Here is a 22,193-nt window from a genome sequence, read left to right on the forward strand (position 1 = left end):
GTTTAATTAATTATAGCTGTATTGTACTCAGTGATACCCACCCAGAAAGTGGTCCAGCCTTACCAAGCCTCTCCTACCTGCCTAGTGCTTCACAAACTCTCTCCTGGAGTCGTCAGAACAAACCCTGAACAGGTGTTACTCTGCCCATTTTACAGTTGGGAAAACAGACTGTTAAGCCTTGGCTCAAAGTTACCTATTTATATAAACCCAGCTTTCAAATCCAAGTCTAACTGGCTCCAAATGGAGCCCAAGTGGGCCATCGTGACCTCATGGAGAGCTCAGATGTTCTGCCACTTCTGTTACTTTGGAGCAGTAAGTGTAGTCTTTACTCCTGAATTATATTTCGGAAAAGTTCCTTTATCATAAGAGGATAAATTTGACTTGGCTTTCCATAATTTAACAGGGGGAGAAGATCTCTCTGAAGAAGGGTAGATTGTGAGCAAGGTCGTATCTACGTCTGCTTTCTCCCTGGGTTTGTTGAAACATCATCCTCCAGCACTGACTCTGAGTTGAATTTTCTAGTTTATGGGGTTTATTTCAGTGCACAATGGCAGATTTATTAAACTGTGAATGCAGTTCTTTTTCAATGTATCAATAGTAATTCACCCATCTTTGAAGTTTGAACTTCGCTGAGAGAAGTTCTTGAATTTCCTTCATGTGACCAGAAGAGGTCGCTTTTTCACTATGAATATTTTTATGGTCCAAGGCAAATTCAAGAATATTGCTCTGACCCAAAATTATCCTTTTACTCTCTCTCTCTCTCTCTCTCTCTCGTCTCTTCGTTCCTCCTTCCCTTCCTCCATCCACCCTTTTTTTATCCCTCTCCCATTATTTTAATCAGCATCAGATGTGATAGCAGGAGAGTGATGTTTCTGCTCGTCACATTCCCTGAACCTTTTTCCTACTGAGTACAGTACCGCCTAATGGCAAACTCCCCGAGTAAATGGACCAAATGGCAAGGACATTTAACCTTCCCCTCTACTAGCTTTCATTTTTGTGTGTAAACAGTTGAACATCCATGTAGCTGAGGTTCAGTGTTCCTTTATTTCACTGTCCTGGCCCCAGAGAGGGCAACGGTGGGAGTTGTTTAGAAAAATCCATTGTCAAATCGGGAAGCCTGAGATTCTGACATTTGATAGGTAAAACTCATTTTCTGCCTGGAGTTTAGCTTTCCAGAAGTTCTTTTGTTAAGGAATTCACAGGAAATTTAGGTTTTTTTTTTTTTTAACTGATTACGAATAAATTATTTTAGAAAAAATATGTCTTTTTTAGTTTTTTCACCCCAGTTTTTATCTTCTTTTCTCTTCCATATCTCCACCTGTGTTATTCAAGAGAGGTATCCACTTAAGGTTTCAGTTGGGAGTTTTAACAGTCAAAATCAGATTTTATCAATTAGAAAAATTTGATTAAATATTAAAAAGAACTTTGGAGTGCAAGAAATAAGGGGGCCAGTGTGTGTGTGTGTGTATGTTGGGAGGTGGGAAAGGTGTGTCACAAATACAAATGTCCTCTATTTTAAATTACCTTGACGTGAGGAAAATTAATCATTTACTTTAAGTGTGAGGTGACCTAGAGCTCCAAAGAAATGTTGCCTGTCTGCAGAGGTGCTGCATCCCCAACTTGGTTGGTGAGACCTTCAATGGACTTGGTCCTTGTGTCTTGGACTCCATAGTATTTAAGGACCTGAAATGTCCTGGGGACGAGGGGTTAGGAGGGAGACAATCTTCTTCTGTTGTAGTCAATATTATCCCTGCTTTTCCTTCAAACCAGCAGGGGGGGCCTGCCCACCAGGTGGGTCGCAACCAAATTTTCCTTTGCTTGTGTGACCTTGAGCCAGTCTCTTATTACTCTGCCAGGTTTCAGCTGTCCCAGTCACAAATGTACACGTGGAATTATGTTATCTGCTAGATTTTCCAAATGCAGTTTTAGGATTCCTACTGTCTTAATCTCTGAGGCAACATGATCTGACTCTGATTTACTATCCCAATTGTATTAGTCAGGGTTCTTCAGAGAAATGGAACTAATGGGAATTTTATATATACATATATATATATATATATATATATATGTAAAATCCCAAGGGATAACAGCACGAGGCCAGCAATGCCTAGAACCTACAGCTTCCCCAGGCGTTCTGCCCTGCCAGAAACAGGGACTTTGGAGAAAACCATAAAGAAGCAAAGCTGGAGTGAGAAGTTATAGGTCCCAGGCCAGCAGTAATTACAATATCTGTGTTTATTTTTCTCTTAGTTCTGGAAACCCTTTTGCCCTTACTCTAAGACTTTATTTGGACAGGAGTGGGAAAAAGGAAGGTGAACCAATAAAATGAATGAACAAGAGCAGACCTTTGGAGCCCAACTTCCTGGATTTCAGTGCCAATTCTTCCATTTACGATCTAGGTGGGCAAGCTTTAAAAATTCTTTTTGTCATCATTTTCTCATCTCAAAAAATCGGATAAAAAGAACACCTGCCTTGTGGGATTGTTGAGAAGAGTAAATTATTTAAATTTGTATGTTTGTGTTTAATAAGTGACAGCTATCACCACAATAATGATTATTCTAGCCAACTTTTAACCATGCTTTTTAGGAGATCAGCTTCTTCCTTCCTACTTATGACCCATCAACAAGAGTGAGGGGTATTCTTGTCTGTGAAAAACACTGTCCTGGGCCCCAGTTCCTGCCCTCACGGTATTCACTATCAAGTTGAAAGGTAAGCTCAACGTATTAGTAAATTCTAGACAAATAGTCCAAGAGGAGCCTGCTGTAGGAATGTGTTTCAGAGGTCACAGGTCACACTTTTGGGTCTCCCAAGGTGGCTGTTTTGCTGATACCCCTTCAGAGAGGAAGAACAGTCATGGCCGGGGTGAACAAGAGCTGGGGTGAACCGATGCACTGGGTGTTATAGGCTGAAAACCATGCAACAAGATGGAAAAGGTGATTATACATGTAGAGTATATTGTATATAATTATAATACATATATGATACTATATAATATATATTATATGTATCTGATGAAGGATTATTATGTGTGATTTACAAATCAATAAGAGGAAAAACTCAAAACAAAAAATGGACATTTCAAATTGGTGATTCACTAAATGTGAAAGCTAAATGTCTAGTCAACATGAAAAGATGTTCGACCTCACTAGGAATGAGGGATACACAAATGAATTCCACAGTGAGATAATATTTTGCACCATCAGTTGAGCAAAAAATAAAGACAGATAATACCACGTGTGGATAAGGATCTGGAGAAATGGGAGTTATCAGTCATGATTGGTAAGATTGTGTCACTAGTAACTTGAGAGGGAAATTTGTCACTATTTAGTAAATTTAAAGATTCTGTAGTCCTCAACTCAGCCATTCCACTTCTAAGCATGGATGATATTTGACGTACTTAACATCCCAGAGGGCAAGGCACCCACCAGTAAGGATTTGCACCTTCTCCAGTCAGAATGGAGGCTTCCTGTACCCAGTGGGTGTGTGTTTCTTGCTAAAAACATGCGGAATATCAGCCCTGCTTCTGGGAATATTCCCTAGAAACTGTACACAGTGGATACATGGAAAGATAAGTGTATAAGAATGTTTACTGCAACATCATTTATAAAAAAAAAGTAATGAAGCAATCTAACTGTCCAGAAATGAGCGAATAAATACACATGTGTCTATTATCCAATAGAATACAGCGGTGAAAAGTGGATAAATCTCAGAAACCTGAAGTTTAGGGAAATAGCAATGGCAATGCTGTAAATAGAGTTTGAAAACAAAGCAATACTATATTTACATGTAATAACAGTTGAAAGCATGCATGGGAATGACCATCACCGTTCAGAATATTGGTTATTTCTGGGGAAGGAGAGAAAGGAGGGAGAGGGTGAGGGAGACTTCAGCCTGATGACTTGTCTCTTAAAAAAAGATGAGGAACAAGCATGGAAGATGGTTAGGATTTGATCAACCCGGTGATTGGTCCCCAGATACTCAGTATGCTATTCTTTCTATTCCGTGTGATGGAAGTATTTTACAGTGCACACTTAAAAAGTCTACTTAAACAAGGTTACGAGCTGCAGATCAGTTTTCAATGGTCTCTGGGCAAGTGGCTTCTGCAATGCTGAGTTCTTTCTTGCTTTTCACCAGTGCCCTTCAGGAAAGATCCTTCCCCTTCCACCCTTACTCCCACCTGCCCCTCAGCTCAGAGCCCCTTTCCCTTGGCCAGTTTCACCCCTAGGATGAGGCTGAAATGCCATTTTGCGGCTCTTCAATCTCTAAGTGTGCTTCTGTGCCCACCTGTCCCACTCAGAGATCCCTGTTATCCAATGGCGCTGTACTTGAACTTGGGACATCATTACAGACGGCTCCAGAACACTGGTTGTCACAACATTCTTCATTAACTTGAAAGTGTCAACCTCTCGTCCTCAGCCGGGCTTCACAAACCTGCCTCGAAAGCAAATGGTGTTCTTTCTTGGCATCTTAACTAGGAGGCTCTGCAGTGCCCGTGGGCTGACCTCCATCTGACGGATGCTGCCCATGTAAGATTTATGACTCCACTTGAAAGCCTGAGGCTTTGGAGGAAGCGACTGAACACAGGTGCTTCAATGAAAAAGGCGAGTACCTCTGACAAGGCACATGCAAAAGCTCTGAGATGTTGCTGAAACACACTGATTTCTTCCAGAGATGACCCTTTTCATGCTGCTTTCTGGCGTGACATTTAATGTATTCTGTCCTTTCCTTTGAATTGGGTTAGATTTAACGGTGCTCCCAGCCAAACAGAAAGGACCGACTGGAGTTCATTTCTTGACGGATCATAATTTAGAGATTCTGGCTTTGGGGCGATTGGAAGTGGATACAAATCGATCACTGACTGGAGGAAGCAAATCTGAAGAAGGGACATTTATATTTGGGAACTCTCTTGACCCTTTCCCCAGTTCCTGGGGTAAGGTGAGAGAGCTGGGTGTGTGTTTGGGGCACCATGGTCTGGCAGATTGAACATGGGCTCTGAAGTTAGACCTGGTTTTGAACCTCGTTGTGTGGCTTTGGGTAATTTATTTTACCTTATCTAAGGGCTTTGATTCCCTCAATTACAAAGTGAGGGAGGGGTGCCTTCCATTAAGAAGCTGAGTCAGCATTAAATAAGATAGTGGCTAGATGGCGGCCCGTGCAGTACGGGGTACCCGACTCATTCCTTCTTTTCGCCAACCCTCACCCATAGCTCAGACACTTCAAATCCCCGGGGTCCTGCAGTTGATATTTCCTTCCTTACTCATGCAAATCTGCTCGTAGGAAGGTTTTAACTGGGGGCAGGTGGGAGGGGGTAATGGAGGAGTGAGGCAGGGGGCTGCAGGGAAGTCTGTGTGGAGGTGGGGGGGAAGGAGGCTGTGAGGGTCTTTCATGGTCATCATAAGTTACTGCCTGGTGTTACTCAGTTATCCAGTTTTTACAAAAGTTAATCTCTAATTATGAAATCAAAAGCTCTCTTGATCCAGTTTCTGGGATGGTGGGAGTCGGGGACAGAGGGCTGTCCCAGCTCCGGAATCATACCCAAGCCTGTTTCCTTTGTCATCCACGCCTGTAGTCAACCGCATCACAAAAGGGGAAGGCTACCCAGGCCTTTTTCAATCCACTTGGGAGCTAGCTGAGTAGAGGCAAAGCTTCACTGTTCTCCTATTGAGGCCAAAAAGGCAATTGTCAGATTCACCAGTGGTGTTTTAATGGACTGAGTCCTGTTTTGGAACAAGAGCTGTTTGGTCTTTTGACTTTTCTGAGCCTCAGTTTCCTCATCTGTAACAAGGCAGGGTGTCAATTCTGTCCCAGCCTACTACTGGGGATATGGAATGAGAAAGTAGACGAAAAAGCATTTGTAAACAAGAAAGTGCTATGTAAATCTCAAACGTCATTAGTACCCGTGCCTGCAGCCTTTACAGATGCTGCCTCCGGGGAAGAGGAATGTGAATTGGCCACTGCTTCCAGCAGGACGTGAGGCAATGTCCTTACCTAGTTAACCTCATGTTCAGTACATTCTGCTCTCTTTCATGTCAACAAATCGATTATTTTGTACAGCATTTCCCTGAAGGCCAGAAGAAGGGTTTAGAGATGCTGATAGGAGTCAAATGTAATCACTGACTTCGAGCCAGAAAGATGGGATAACTCAGTGCCTTAGTAGTCAGAACTGGGGTGAAGTCATAGAAAACTGTACCACAAGTAAAATGAAGGTTTTGATTTGTCCTTTCACTTTTTCTTGGTCTAATTTTAAAGCCACAAAATGATAGGCATTATTAGTCAAATGAATATTGGCTTTCAGAGTGTTCTCATGAAAACTTATCGGTTATCATTTATGTTCTTGGGGTCCAGGGTGTTTTGAGCCCAGAATTTGTTAGTTGTAAGTGAAAGAAAGTTAATCAACTCAAACTAAGGAAAAAAGGACATGTTTACCTCACTTCACTGGAAAGCTCAAGGGTAGATAAGCTGGATTCAGGGGCTGCAAGGTTGTCTCAGGGCTTGACCTAGTTTTCTCTCATCCCAGCTCATCTCTTTTCTGTGCTGGTTGATCTCAGCCCCATGTTCCCCTGTGGTCCCAAGGTGGCTCTCAGGATCCCCATCCAATCACCCATTGCATTGAAAGACAGACAATTGCCTTATACTATCCCTTACAGGCAGACAATGAGAAACCATGGATGATAACCTCATCAGTGTCTCCAGGGAAACTTAGGTCCCTGTAAGGACGCAAAGCTCGTAAACCTGCGCGATGTAGAGTTGCACGTATCATTTATAGTAAATTTAATTTTCTCCCGTCTCTGGCTGGTCCCCCTTTCCTGAGAACTGCTCATTTCACCGAATGAAAGGTAATTCACAGCTCACGTGTTTACACCAGGGCGTGTCAGCCCACATTGCTGGGGAGCAGGTCACGTGCATTTTATTTCGTGCTTGGCCCACCTGCACTGACTTTGGCATCATCACTCTCGCTGCTTCTCTCAGCTCCCAGGGGTCCTGCGGTAATTAGCAAGAGCACCTGGAAAGCTCTAGGCGCTCCTTAAAAATTGAAGTGCCACGTGATGTTACTCTGCGACTAGAAAGAATGGTGGATGACAAGGCGGGGCTGATGCAGGTCTCTCGTGCACCCTCCATCACTGGGAACCAGCCCCTTCGTCACAGTGGATGGAAAGCTTCACATCCGTCTGCAGCATTTGGGTGAGTGAGGTCCCATGGTGAGAGCTTTGCGTGGTCCTGTGTATGCACAGTCAGCTCAGATGGGTGAATGCGGAATTAGTTTCCCTTCGGTGGCATCATCTGTGCTGTGCTCCCAGAAGAAACTCAGGGCCGTGGTTCACTCTTCCCACCACCTTGTTGCCTAAGTGAAAGTTATCAAACCTGCCAGTGCCCCTTCCACATGGACTACAGAAGTCTCATAATCTGTCTCTCTGTTGTCTCCGCCTCCCTTCTCATTACCGTCGCAGGATTATCTTCTGGAAACGTGTACATATGTTATTCCTCAGCGGCTAACTCTCTCCCTGCTCGCCTCAAAGCTACCAAATAACGGCGCAACTCTGTAGCCTGGCTCTGAACACCCTCCTAGGTCTGGGAGTTACCTACCTCTTACAAAGCTCTTTTTCTCATCTCCTTAATGATCCCTCTACTCTCCCATACGATCGGCTTCCTGCTACTTTGAATGACCTTCACTAACTGTGTGTCAGCTTCCTTACTTGTGTAATAAGGTAACGATGATTATCTCCCCTGGACCCAGTGGTAGATTAAATGTAATATTTTATAGAAGGAGGCTAGGATGGTGCCTGGCACATTCATGGGATATTAGAATGCTGGCGGTTATTATTATAATCTCTCCTTCCTGGCTCAGCCTGAGAACTGTTTCTTTTCTGATGCCGTTCCCAGTCCTTGGTCTTGAGGGATTTTTCCTTCCCCTGAAATCCCAAAGTGCCGTCTCCACATCATAATTTGGTATCATGGAAAAATTATCATGTATTTAGAGTTTGTATCAAGTCCAATTATACATGTCTTTCTGATTTGCTAAGCTTCAGATTCCCTTGTGTTATATCTTTATTTTTCTTTTCAATATGTCTCAGACTACAGCTTCCCCTGTGGTAAGGGCTCTCTGGGTAGCTGCCAGCTGGCCTCGAAGCCCCTGGCTCACCTCGGCCACGGCTATGCGCCATGGCTATTGTGACTGCCATTGTGCTCATGGAAGCAAGAGCCAGGGCAGGTCCAGGGCTCAAGGGTTGCAGAGACGGCCAAGAAGGGACAAGGTGGAGGGACAGCCTAGTTTTCCTGGGGAAGAGTTGTCTGAAATAGTTTGCTGAGGCCCTGAATGCAGTCTCTAAAGAATTAGGCTAGGAAGGTTTGAGGTTCTGAGCCCCTACCCAAGTCTGTCCTGAAAAGGTGGCTCTAGAGACAGAGGGTCAGTTGTGTTGGCTTTGGAGCTGGCCAAGACCAGGCTCATAGGGCACTGCTCTGTTCTGAGTCTACCACGTCAGAACTGAGATGAAGGGCCATAACTCGGGTGTTAGAACTGGCTCCCTAGTGGCTGCTCAGAGGGGCCAGGTCACACAACTTGGGTGAACTTGGACCAGCAAGAGGCAGGAGACAGGAATGAGCCTGCAGATAAATTGTTCTCCTTCCCTCCCCCATTTGGTTCTTGGGTCCCAGTTTCCAGGCAGCATCTGGAGACAGTCCATGCGAGTGGGCAGAATGTACTTTATGGGTAAGGGTCCACCTTCTATTTGCTGTATTTTCTACTCTGCTATCCTTTCCCCCTCACTCTGGCTTCCAACGCATTGCACTCCCAAAGTAAACAGGCTGCAGATGTTGCCTGTTTATTTCCTAGGGCACCCTGCCAAGAAAACGTTACTCTGTTATCTTTCTCTTCTCTCCTAGCCTCTCCTCTCTTCTGTTCTTCTTGCCTCCTTTGTTCTCCTCTGTCCCTTTTATTTTGTTTCAAATAAGATCATAGAGAGTAGTTTTTCAGGGGAGGAGTCCCAATGCTTCTTCATCTTTGGGGCTAATGCCCTAAGGAATCATGGGGTCGGTAGCTTTCTGAGCAGGATTCAGGATGCTGATCTTAATAAAATAAACGTGGGTGCACTCAATTGTAAGTAATCCCTTGTATGTACATTCATTCATTTTCATATTTGCCCAAAAGATTAAATAGGAGAGTCATTATTTTCTTTACAAAGGAGTTCACATAAACTTCTATCACACATAGATAATGATTTGATTCATCACTTTCAGCTGGCAATGAACTTTGCAGTTGTAATCCTTGTGTAAGAGGCCATGAGGAGGCTGGCCATTGCTGAGAGCTGCTGCTCTGAAGTGAAGACAGATCCACTCTTCCTATTCTTCCCTGAAAGTTGGGGGTAGTGCTGGCTTTCCTTTGCTCTCTCATTGCCTCTATAGTGGGGGAAATGCTAAATACTCTGTCTGAAAACCCTCCATCTCAGCACTGGGGTCCTTCACAAATGTCTGACATGGCTACGTAGCCACTCGTGTGTGTGTGTGTGTGTGTGTGTGTGTGTGTGTGTGTGTGTGTGTGTGTGTGTGTGTGTGTGTGTGTGTGTGTGTGTGTGTATGCGAGGGGGTGGGGCTGGTAAGTAGAATAATGGTCTCCTGAAATATCTACCTCTGAATCCCTGAAACCTGTGACTAGGTAACCTTACGTGGCATGAGGGGCTTTGTAGACGGGATGACGTTGAGGGCTCTGTGATGGGAAGATTATCTCCGATTACTCAGGTGGCCCCTAAATGCAATCACAAATGTCCTCATGAGAGGGAAGCAGGAATATCAGAGTCTGAGAGATTTGATGATGCTATTTTGCTGGCTTTGAAGATGGAAGAAGGGCCCATGAGTCAACAAATGAAGGCCACCTTTCTGGGAGCTAGGAAAGACAAGGAAACAGGATTTCTCCCTGAGCCTCTGGAATGAACATGCCCAAGAGCTCCCTGTGTCTTATAAATGCGGACAAAAGCTAGAGGCAGGTCAAGATTGCACAGAACGCTTACGAGCTCCCACCGCAGACACGGGAAGGAAATGCTTTTAAAAGCAGTCCATTCACCTCATTGTTATTCCTCCAGCAAAACATCTCCCTCCTGTGCCCTAATCAGCTCTGTGACCCAAATGTGCCTCAGTGCTTTATTATGAGTTGGCCAAAAAGTTCGTTTGGGTTTTCTGTAAGATGTTAAGGATCTTACAGCCTTGGACCTTACCAGGGTCTATATGGGAGGAGAGGAGACTTGGGCTCCCTGTAGAGGTCAGGGTGTGTGTGGCCAGCTCTGCCAAGTGCCTCAAGAGACTCCTGAAATTTCAGAGGATAAATGGACCCCAGCAGGGGGATGTATCAGGAGGTCAGTGGGTCACAGAACCTTTCACAGAGGAAGGGAATGACCTGTGCTCAAAGGATGAAAAAGTATAACTGAACAGAGAGGAGGATGTGTGTGTTCACAGGCAGAAAAGGGAGAATCTGTAGTGTTTAGGGTCCTGATCCTAAACTATTTTGACGTGACTCTGCAAATGCAAGTCTTCTTGTCTGATTTGAGTCTTTCTGAAAATATGACTCTTTATAGGATAGTTCTATAGCTGAAATACTTAAGATGGAGTAAAAAAAAATGATTATGCTGAGAAATCGGGGAAGCTTAGGACATGGATATGCTCTTAATCCTTTTGAACTGGAAGACCCTGAAGAAATACAGCTGTCTCTGGCCCTTTATTCACCTGCAGATTAAATGGACCGATGTTAATTGAATAATGAAACATCTGCAAGGTGGTGAGGATTGCGGTAGTTTACTGTGGTCTCACTATTCGCGAGCAAAGACAAAAACCAGCAACAGGAGGTAATGCAGGTGGACTCAGATCTCGGGAATCTACTCTGAATAAATAGACTGCGGTAACACCTGCTCCTCGTGCTGAGAGGGTACATGATGTATATATTTTTAATATTAGATTTTTCTTTTTAAAATATATTTATTTATTTTTGGCTGTGTTGGGTCTTCGTTTCTGTGCGTGGGCTTTCTCTAGTTGTGGCGAGCAGGGGCCACTCTTCATTGCGGTGTGCGGGCCTCTCACTGTCTCGGCCTCTCTTGCTGTGGAGCACAGGCTCCAGACGCGCAGGCTCAGTAGTTGTGGCTCACGGGTCCAGTTGCTCTGCGGCATGTGGGATCTTCTCAGACCAGGGCTCGAACCCATGTGCCCTGCATTGGCAGGCAGACTCTCAACCACTGCGCCACCAGGGAAGCCCTAGATTTTTCTTTTGAAAAATTTGAAATAAACCCCAATAAATCTGACTGTGGAAGTGACTGAGTGTAAGTTGTCATGGTCTTAGGTACAATATTCAGTAACTGGTTAATTAAGAATCTATACAGAGAGATTCTCTAAGTGTGAGATTTCATAAACCATGGAGATATTCTGGAGCAGAGGTCCTGGATGACACTGTTCAGATGACAGAACAGTAATTTTTTTTCAGACTATTTTTAAAATAATTAATTTGGTTGGGTCAGGTGTTAATTGCAGTATGTGAGATCTTCATTGAGGCATGTGGGATCTTTCATTGTGGTGCACGGGCTCTTCATTGCGGCATGGGCTTCTCTCTAGCTGTGGCACACAGGTTCCAGGGTGCGTGGGCTCTGTAGTTTGTGACACCCGGGCTCTCTCACTGAGGTGCGTGAGCTCAGTAGTTGTGGCGCACGGACTTAGTTGCCCCGTGGCATGTGGGATCTTAGTTCCCTGAGCAGGGATGGAACCTGTGTCCCCTGCATTGGTAGGTGGATTCTTTTTTAGTTATTTATTATTATTTTTTAACATCTTTATTGGAGTATAATTGCTTTATAATGGTGTGTTAGTTTTGGTAGGTGGATTCTTTACCACTGGACCACCAGGGAAGTCCCAGTAGTTGTTATAGATTGTGCTAGAACAGACTTTTATAGAACAATCTACTGTAGATATTTTACTTAGTGTACGTGTGACCCCACTATTAGAATCTCACTTTTCTGTGTCTGCAACATTTTCTAGTTTTCTTGGGTTTCCTACTAAATTAAAATCTCTTCTAGTAGATGATACAATTTGAGCCATTGTGAGTTGACCATTTTAGATGGGATTAGCTGATGATGGCAAATTGATAAGGGAAGAGCACATCCTGCAAACACATGTGAAAGGAGTCACAGGCATCCAGGAGAGAAGGACCCGTGCAGCCCAATGTTAGCAGTGACATGAGAATGTGTGACTCTGCCTCCACATAATACGTCAAGGCTTGGACATATTATGGTTTATCATTCCAGGGACTTAGGTTGCTGGCGACAGAAACTCATTGTACCTAATGAAGGGAAAATAGAGAAATGTATCGCAAGGATATGAGATGCCCATAGAACTGAAGGAAAGTATGAATAAATAAGCCATAAGCAGGACAAGAACCTGGACAGAGTTGGAGAAATGATGGGTAGTGTCTGTGGGCCATCTTTCCAATGAATCTAATTGTTTTCCAGTTGTTTTCTCTCTTTGAATCTCTCTGAACAAAATCTGGGTAGGAATGGGGAAAACCTGGCCTTGGTTTATCTCCCGTTGGTCAGAGGAGGGAAGGCCACCTTGAATGAGAAATAGCTTTGTCAAAACCATCAGCCCTAGATGATCTCTATCCCGAGGGAGGAGGAAAGGCAAGGAATTGTTCCCCAAATCAGTGAGATGAGGTTTGGGTTGCCAGCAATGACAGCTATCATCTCGAGACAGCTAGAAGTTCTCTAATGTTTCACATGGGAGGACAGTTTTGTCTATTCACTTTCATCGTAGACTTTAGGGTTTCTGAACAAATTTGTCAAGGCTTAAACATGAGGGTGCTTATAAACTGGGTAATAAACACTAGAGCAGAGGGACGATCGAAGAGGCTGCGATGACTCTGACTCATGACTTTATTTTCATCCTGAAGCACAAAAAGGTAAATGACATCTTGTACAACAAGTTCCGAGTTTCTAAGAGAAGTTTGTACACAGAGTTAATGTATTATTGAGAAAAACCTGGACTTCTGAGGTGGAAGGATTTATCAAGTTGAGTTTGTTTGTTTGTTTTGGGGGGGTTGACTTCTTTCCTTTATAATATGAAATTAGGAATAGGAAATAATATTTCATAGGGATTTTTGTAAGATGTGTGAAGCTCTTGGTATATATCAAGCCCTTAATAAATGCTAGCTTCCTTCTCTGTGTGTTTATGTGTATGTTTCTCTTTTTATGTGAATCGTATGTACTAATGTAGTTTTCCTTTCCCTGTAATGAGCTGCAAAGCAATTCTCTTCCATTTTATTTTTCTGCTTTGGAGCTGGTGTTGGTAAGTGGTGCAAATAGCAGACTAGACTGTGTCTATCCCAAGGTCTGTATTACAAACATACAATCATTTTCCCCTTAACTATAGATGAAGCTATTTATATACCTGGTTGTCTTAAACATCTCAGGTAGCAATCGTCAGCTGTAGTTGAAAGGCAAAATGAAATCCTCTGTGGATTTGAATCATACCTAGAAGCAAAATCATGTAGTTATGAGTGCTTGGTTGGGCAAAGTAAAAGAAATGTATTAAAACACCTAAATTGCACTGAATTGTAGTTGTGTCATTCATTGCAATTTAAGTATTCGAAAAGATTTCTTTTTATTTGTTCAACCAGTTCCTCATATTGAAATGCCTTGATGGGGTGAGTCTTCCAAATATTTAAATGAGGCTGAAAGTAGAAATTAGCATAGAAATAAACAAGAAGCTGTTTAGGGAGGCATCTAGGGGGTGAAGGAAATAACTTTGGAACATGTACAAGGAGGAACAAGTCATCTTGGAAAATACAGTAAACAAAATTTACCCATTGGCCCCAAGCCATGGGAGAAATTAACCCAGGGAACCCAGAACATGGAGAATGGCCTTCAACATCAGAATAGAATTTGAAATCCAGCCTTGCCTCTTCCTGGTAGCTGATTGACTTTGGACACATTTCTCAGACTCTATGATTTTCATTGTTCTCATCTGTCAAATGAGGCTAAATAATAACTTCATCTGCAGGGTTATTGTGAGAATTAAATAAGAAGGTAAAGGACTTTGGAGTGATCGGAACATACAAAACATTCGATAAATGATGCTGTGTTACTAGTTTAATACATTGAATAATATGTGTTGAGATATAAAAATTTTCATTCATTAAGAATATACCTGAAAATGATGCCTTTGTTTATAATTGATAATCTTATTAATTTTCACATACTAATGCTGAACCTTGTACAGCATGAAAGAAAAAACATGGACTCTGGGAGCAGACAGATTTCATTCTCTTCTGCTTGGGAACTGAGAGGTTTGGCAAGTCACTATAGCTTGCTGAATCTCAGTGTATTTATCCACACAGTGGGGATAAAAACTTATCTCTTGGAGTTTTGGGAGGATTATGAAATAACCAATGAAAATTGCCTGAGTATATAGAGTATGCAATAAACACTAGTTCTTTTCCCCCGTGGTATTATGCTGAGCCTATCGTAATCCTTATATCTCATAGTCACCTCAGAATATGGATAGCATATAGAATCTTACAAATGGTATATAATATATTATAACGGAATCATAGAATATAAAATTTGAATGTACATCTGGTGAAAATGTAGTTTAAACACTGCTGATTGATGTGCTAATATCTTCTGAAGCATCCCTGGCTAAGTAAATTGCTAGTTAGTTTCTGTGATACCTAGACCCTCACTACCTTAGAATGGAGAGGCAGTTCCATTTATAGGCAGCTTTAATTGTCAGGAAGTTCTCTGTATTGAACAGAAAGCTTCTCTTGGCGATTTTCCCTCGATAGCCAGAGTTCTAGATCCTGAGGAGCTCCACATCACAGCCCTCTGTGTACTTCAAGTCTGCTCTCATAGAACAGCACCTGGCCTGTATTGAAGATTTCCTAAATGAATGAAGGAACGAATGAATGAGCAAATGAGACAAGAAATGCGAACTGTTTAACAGTATTAATGCTTTATTGTCTCTGCTGAGAGTGTTAGCACGTTTTCTTTTGCATTATATTGTATCATTCACGGTAAAATAAGGAAAGTAGAGTCATTATGTGTTTTATAGAATAAGATTTATTATAGGAGTAAGGCCTTACACAATTATGGAAGAAGCTGGAGAGGTAAGGGTTTGAAAAGAGGAGTTGAGGGATCAGAGAAACATCATTAACCAGGCTTTCTGAAGCACTAGCACAAGTGGACCAGTGCAGAGCTCACAAAGAATATGAGAAGGCAGGGACGTTGCCTGGGAAGGGGGCCTGGTGGAGGCGTCTAAGGAAGGCTGTCACCTCTGCACCTGGCTGTTGGTCAGTGGGTCAGTGTATTAGTCAGGGTTCTCCAAAGAAACAGAACCAATGCAGGAGTAAATACATATATATATATTTGTATTTATTTATATGTAGATTTATTATATATACATATATAATATATATAATATTTACGTATGTACATGTATGTATACATATATATGTATATGTGTATATATAGAAAGGTTTATTATAAGGAATTGGCTCACATGATTATGGAGACTGGGAAGTCAAAAATCTGCAGTGTGTGGGGCTTCCCTGGTGGTGCAGTGGTTGAGAGTCCGCCTGCCGATGCAGGGGACACGGGTTCGTGCCCTGGTCCGGGAAGATCCCACATGCCGCGGAGCGGCTGGGCCCGTGAGCCATGGCCGCTGAACCTGCGCGTCCGGAGCCTGTGCTCCACAACGGGAGAGGCCACAACAGTGAGAGGCCCACGTACCGCAAAAAAAAAAAAAAAAAAAAAATCTGCAGTGTGTGCCAGCAGGCTTGCGACTCAGGAGAGCTGACAGTGCAGTCCTGGTCCTAAGACAGTCTGCTGGAGAATTGCCTCTTGCTGCAGAAGGCCAGTCTTTTTGTTTTGTTCAGGCCTTCAACTGTTTGGATGAGGCCCACCTACATTCTAGAAGGCAATCTGCTTTACCCAATGTTCACTGATTTAAATGTTAATCACATCCAAAAAAAACACCCTCTGGGGTGACACGTAACATTCACCATCACAGTCATCAGGGCTGGCAGTTAAGAAGAGTTGGATACAGAGGAGGGAAGAGCAAGGATAGAAGCTGGAACCTGCCAGCACTTCTGCCTCTATCCTTTATTGCATCTAACTGGTGATCTTCAAAGAATAATGGATACTGTTCACTTTGTCTTCCAAATCTTGCATTTCCTGGGAGGGGATTCAGGGACTCTTAAAGCTGGTAGACAAGTTGACGTAGTATAAAGGCAGCACATTCCACTCCCTATCTACTTGGCATCCATACACACCCTCTTAACCCATATTTAACTTTCTAACATGATGCAACGATCCCTCAAACAACCTAAAACATGCTACCCCTATTTCCCCCCAAAGATACAAAGTCTCAGCGGTCACTTAATCCATCTCCAGGTGATGTTATTCCTTTTTGAGCTGCATCATGCTCTTCCTTTGATATCTTGTAACTTAAATACTGAGATAAAAGACTAACCAACTATTGAAATGTCTGATGATAGATATTAGGGTGATGGGAGAGGGGGAAGAAAAGAAAAATAATTGGTTAATATATGCACAAATATTCATACCAAAGTAAGAAGAACAATGCTTAAAATTACTGCAGTTCTTGTTGCTATAACTACTCAGGTGGACCTACCTGGTTTTTAATTTCCTTCTTCCTCTGCCCATTCTGGCTGGTCATGGTTTTTGCCTGGCAGGATGTCCCAAACTTGCTTTCGTTGTTACAGTTATTTAACAATGATACAGCCAGTTATAACTTCATGCTCATAAAGTTTTTCCCCCCAGCTGGTACCATAACTGAGTTATCAAAAGGCCATTCAGTTGTTCTGTCAGACCAGTGATGGATCGGGAGTGACTAGTGACTTCCATATACATGAGCTCGTTGTCACACTTTGTTGGATGTGATATAATTCCCAAGTTGATCACGAGGCTCTGTGGAATACTATGATAAACAATGAGGCATTCTCTGGGTCCTTAAATATTGATTTTTGGCAGAAGCATTGTGGGCAGAAAAGGCAAATTCCTACGTAGAGCAAGTATCTCTTTCAGTGAGAACAGAGCACTGCCCCTTCCATGATGCCTGTGGATGACTGGATGGTTCTCCCAGGGAACGATTCTGTATCAGAGATTCAGTGTTGGGCTCTGCTGCTGGCAGATTGAACAGTCAGCAGTGGCTGGGTCAGACCAGTGTTACCCCGTGTATAATCTCCGTCCCTGTCACCATGGCCGTTTGGTTAAAGAGGCTTTGGGGCAAGGGCTGGGGTGTCTTGGAAAAGAGCCACGTAGACATCTACAGAATAGGTCATCTTGTATCCCTGATTATCCTCCTCTGTTCAGGTGCCTCTTTAATGACCATTCACATAAAATCCAAACATCCTCACACTGGGCCCATTCAGAGAGCTCAGTCCATATACCTCTTCCCAAGACCTATTTTATCATGACTTTTTTTCTCTAATCATGTGTTCCTCCTAAGTCTTTGTCCATAAGCTGAGTCAGTGTAGATCTCTATGTCTGGCCATCTGTCCTTGCTTGAAATTCTGTCTACTGGGAGGATTTTACTTCACTGTTGCCCTTTAGGGCCACTCCAGAGTGGCACTGTGGTGCTGCAGTTGTCTATTTTGGGGGTAATGCCAGAATATCCTGAAGAACCATCTATAAATCAGGTCTAAAAGTTTTCTTCCTCAATCAACTGATTATTAGGAACTCCCCATGAGACCATATCTATCACTACTTAGCTAACCTCTTGCTGAGCCTGGTGGCTTCAAATAACAACCATTTTATTTGCTTGCTGTTCTGAGAGTCAGGAATTTAGAAAGGACACTGTGGAGACAGCTCATCTCTCTCCATGTGATGTCTGCTGGAGCTGGGCCATTCCATATGGCTTCTTCACTCGCTGGTCTGGTGGTTCAGCTTGGCTGGCTTGACGCTGGTCATATATCTGGGGCCTCAGTTCTCACTGTCAACTAGACTTCTGGGCTCTTCTCCATGGCCTCCCTCTCTCTTTGTGTCATCTCTGGATCATCTTCCAGTAGGACAGCTGTATGTCTTACATGAATTCTCAGGGCTTCTAATAGCAAAAAAGCAGAGGTTCTAGGCCTTCTTAAAGCTTAGACCCAGAACTGGCATAGTGTTGCCACCACTGTATTCTAGTGCTTATTAAGCAAGTTGGGCCCAGCATAGATTCAAGGGGCAGGCACTGCACAAGGGCATGAATATTGGAAGGCATACATCTTTGGGAACTTCTGTATCTGACTAGTATATATACCACCAAAATGTTTTAAAAGAATATTTTGTTCATATAAAACCCTAATAGCTCTGTAACTTATAATTTATAGACAGAGGATATATATAAACAACATACATATATATAAACAATATTCAGGGCTTCTCCTAACATCAGGCTATAGGAATACACTGATATTGATAGCTCTCGAGTAAAAGATGAATTCATTCTCTTATGTCCTTGTTTGGCTACCACAGGAGTGGTAAATAAAATGTCCCTAGCCAGTCAACTTATTTCTCCTCTGCTGGTCATTGGCTGTTATCAAACCATTGGAATAAACTAGTTTGGCAGGTTTATTGGGCATTGCCCCAAATTTGGGGCAATGCCCCAAATTACTAGATAACATTTAAAAATATAATCCCGTGTGTTTTTTCTTCTTTTTACTCCTTTTGACAATGAAGTTCTTTTATCATTTAAACTAATCCACAAACTGTAGGCTGTCAGGAAAGGAAGGACCCAAAAGAACACAATGTGAACAAACACTCAAATTCTTGGCTTTTAGTTGCAACACAGGCTTTAAAAATTCTTGGTAGAGCCCATAGTCTGAAAGCCACAGCATTATAGGTTTGTAATGCCCAGACATCTTAATAGAGAAAAGTATGTGAGGCTTTAAAGTAGCCATTGCCTGGAGGACAGAGAACATAGAGTTTATATCATAAACAATAGAAAAGGGGGAGATGTGAGATGACCAAGAGCAGTATTCCCTCCAAAAAGCATAAGCAGTTGCTTTCCCTTCCTAGCATCAGTGAGATATAATTGACATGTACCTTTGTATAAGTTTAAGATGTACAGTGTAATGATTTGATATGTCTATATTGCAAAATGATTACCATAATAGTGTTAACACGTCTATCACCTCACATAGTTACAATTTTTTTTGTGTGTGATAAGAACTTTTAAATCTACTCTCTTAGCAACTTTCAAATATACAGTGCTGTGTTGTTAACTATAGTCACCATGCTGAACTTTACAAACGTAGAATTTATCTTCCACCACCTTCACTCATTTCCACCCTCCTCCCAGCAACCACCAGTCTCTTCTGTTTCTATGAGTTTGGTTTTTCTAGATTCCATATAAGAGTGAAATCATACATTAATTGTCTTCCTCTGTCTGACTTATTTCACTTAGCATAATACCCTTGAAGTTCATCCATAGTGTCCCAAATGGCAAAACTTCCTTCTTTTATTATGGCTGAGTAATATTCCATTGTATACGTATATCAAATTTTCTTCATTCATTCATCCATTGATGGACACTTAGGTTGTTTCAATTGGCTATTGTAAATAATGCTGCAATAAAGTGAGGGTGCATTTATCTCTCTGAGATAGTGATTTCATTTCCTTTGGGTATATACCCAGAAGTGGAAATGATGGATCATATGGTGTTTCTTTAAAAAATTTTTTCTATTTTTCAGTTTTTTGAGGACCCTCTGTACTGTTTTCTGTAGTGGTCCATACCAGTATACAGTTCCACCAACAGTGCACAAGGGTTCTCTTTTCTCCACACCCTCCCCAGCACTTGTTATTTCTTATATTTTTGATAATAACAATTCTAATAGGTATGAGGTGATATCTCATTCTGGTTTTGATTTCCCTGATTAGTGTTGCTGAGTACCATTTCATATACCTGTTGGCCATTTGAATATTTTCTTTGGAAAAATGTCTGTCCAAGTCCTTTGCCCATTTTCTAATTGGATTATTCATTTTTTGTCTATTGAGTTGTATGTATTTCTTACATATTTTGGATATTAACATCTCATCAAATATGTGGCTTGTGTATTTTCTCCCATTCTGTAGGTTGACTTTTCATTTTTTTGATTGTTTCTTTTGCTATGTAGAAGCTTTTTAGTTTGATGTAGTCCTACTTGCTTATTTTTGCTTTTGTGGCTTGTGCTCTGAATCTCATAACCATAAAAATCATTGCCAAGACTGATGTCAAGAAGCTTTTTCTCTTAAGAATTTTATGACTTCAGGTCTTATATTTAAGTATTTAATCCATTTCCGGTTAATTTTTAATCCATTTTGAGTTAATTTGTCAGTTTCTAATTAAGTGAAGCATACATCTACCCCATGATCCAGCAATTTTACAGGTGGATATTTCCCCAGGAGAAATGAAAATATATGTCCAAAAAAGACTTGTATGTGAAAGTTCATAGCAGCTTTATTCATAACAACAACAACAACAAAAAAAAACCCACCTTGAAAAATAACCCAAATGTTCATTCGGTAGCTGGATTAACAAATGGCACAGTATTCATAAAATACAATAAAATGGAACAAACTACTGATACAAAACAACATGAATGAATCTCAAAAACATGATGCTGAGTAAATGAAGCCAGACGCCAAAGAGTATGTACTGCATGATTTCAGTTACATGAAATTCCAGACGCACAGAACTAATCTTTGATGATAGAAATCACGAGTGCCTGCCTGGGGGTGGGGATTGACTGGGAAGGGCATAAGAAGAATTTCTGGGTGATAGGATATTCTATATGTTGACAAGTGTACACGTTACACAGGTGTATGCATTTGTTAAAACTAATCAAACTGTACACACTCTATGTTGTACTATATGTAAATTATATTTCAATAAAAGGAGTAGATAAAAGTTCACCCAGCTGGTGTGAAGTGGAGATTCAGAGAGAAAGTATATATGATTTGGACGCTGGTAGTTGTTGGAGATGCCTCTCTCCAGCCTTATTCACTATATTTTCTTTCTCATATCCGAAGAATGTCCAACGTGGCATCTGAGCTAGCCAGCTATGGTGCCCAGGGGATGACCTGAGAGAGCCCCAGAGTCTAGAGCTCCCTGTGTGTGGAGCAGGAAAAAGCCACTGAAAGTTGCCTAATGCCTTTTTGCGTCTTCCCCCTGGCTCTATCCAAGGTGGGCTGGGGCATTCTAGGACAGAACTAATGGACCTAGAGACTTGGAGTTGGGTCGGAGGAAGTCAGCTGTGGATGCTGTCTATAGTTGTCTCTTCCAACTGACACAGGCACAATGTAAACAACCCACTATTCGAAACCACTGCCAGGGAGAAAGGGGCTGGGGAAAAGGCTTGTGATGACAGACTTTAAATCTTAAATTGCTACATTAAAAAATGGCAGTGATGGAGTTTACCTTGAGTGGCAAGATTAAGTGTTTCAACTGCCAAAGAGAAATGAGCTCTCAGGAGCCTAGATGATTCAGTTAAAGAGAAATGAGTGAAATCATGTTTCTGTTTATCTGAGTGGTTTACTCATTACACTTGGGTAAAGACTGCTCATACCTGGTCCACTGTAGATGCTCAGGGTTACTTATTTATTTAATTTTATTTTATTCATTTTTTTGTGTTTTTTTAATGTCTTATGGATTTTCAAATTTTGTAAACTTGAAGATTTAAGGTGACCTTAGTTATTTAAGTTTTTCCCAGGGATTTTAAAAATATTTAATTAATTAATTAATTTATTTGGTTGCACCAGGTCTTAGTTGCAGCAGGCAGGCTCCTTAGTTGTGGCATGTGGGCTCCTTTGTTGTGGCATGTGAACTCTTAGTTGTAGCATGCATGTGGGCTCTAGTTCCCTGACTGGGGATTGAACCCAGGCCCCCTGCATTGGGAGCGTGGAGTCTTATCCACTGTGCCACCAGGGAAGTCCCTCAGGGTTATTTAAAAGACTCTTTCTCTCTCTTTCCATCGGCCAAATAATCTTCAACAACTTAAGGCTATAAATGTAAAAGTAAGTCCTATATCATCTACCAGTGGTAATGTGGGCTCAATTGAAGTATCAGGGAAGAACTCCAGACATCAAATTCATAGGTTTCCAAAGATTAATATGAAGTGATATTTAGAAATATGAAATTACCTGTGGAAAGCAATTCCTGTACTTGTAGACTGAAAGATGATTTTTTCCATTAAT

At 42.0% G+C, this 22,193-nt stretch overlaps 1 long non-coding RNA gene across 5 annotated transcripts in view; it reads left to right on the forward strand.

Annotated features, from left to right (window-relative positions):
* LOC138842655 (uncharacterized) overlaps window positions 1–22,193 on the forward strand; it is an 80,244-nt gene that overhangs the window by 12,080 nt on the left and 45,971 nt on the right. For all 5 annotated transcript variants that reach the window (XR_011377376.1, XR_011377379.1, XR_011377380.1 and 2 more), the window contains 2 exons: window positions 2,296–2,399; window positions 2,587–2,709. This is a non-coding gene — a long non-coding RNA (uncharacterized lncRNA). The remainder of the gene's footprint in view (window positions 1–2,295; window positions 2,400–2,586; window positions 2,710–22,193) is intronic.

Source organism: Globicephala melas, chromosome 4 (genome assembly GCF_963455315.2).
Source record: "Globicephala melas chromosome 4, mGloMel1.2, whole genome shotgun sequence".
In the NCBI taxonomy this organism is placed as follows: domain Eukaryota; kingdom Metazoa; phylum Chordata; class Mammalia; order Artiodactyla; family Delphinidae; genus Globicephala; species Globicephala melas.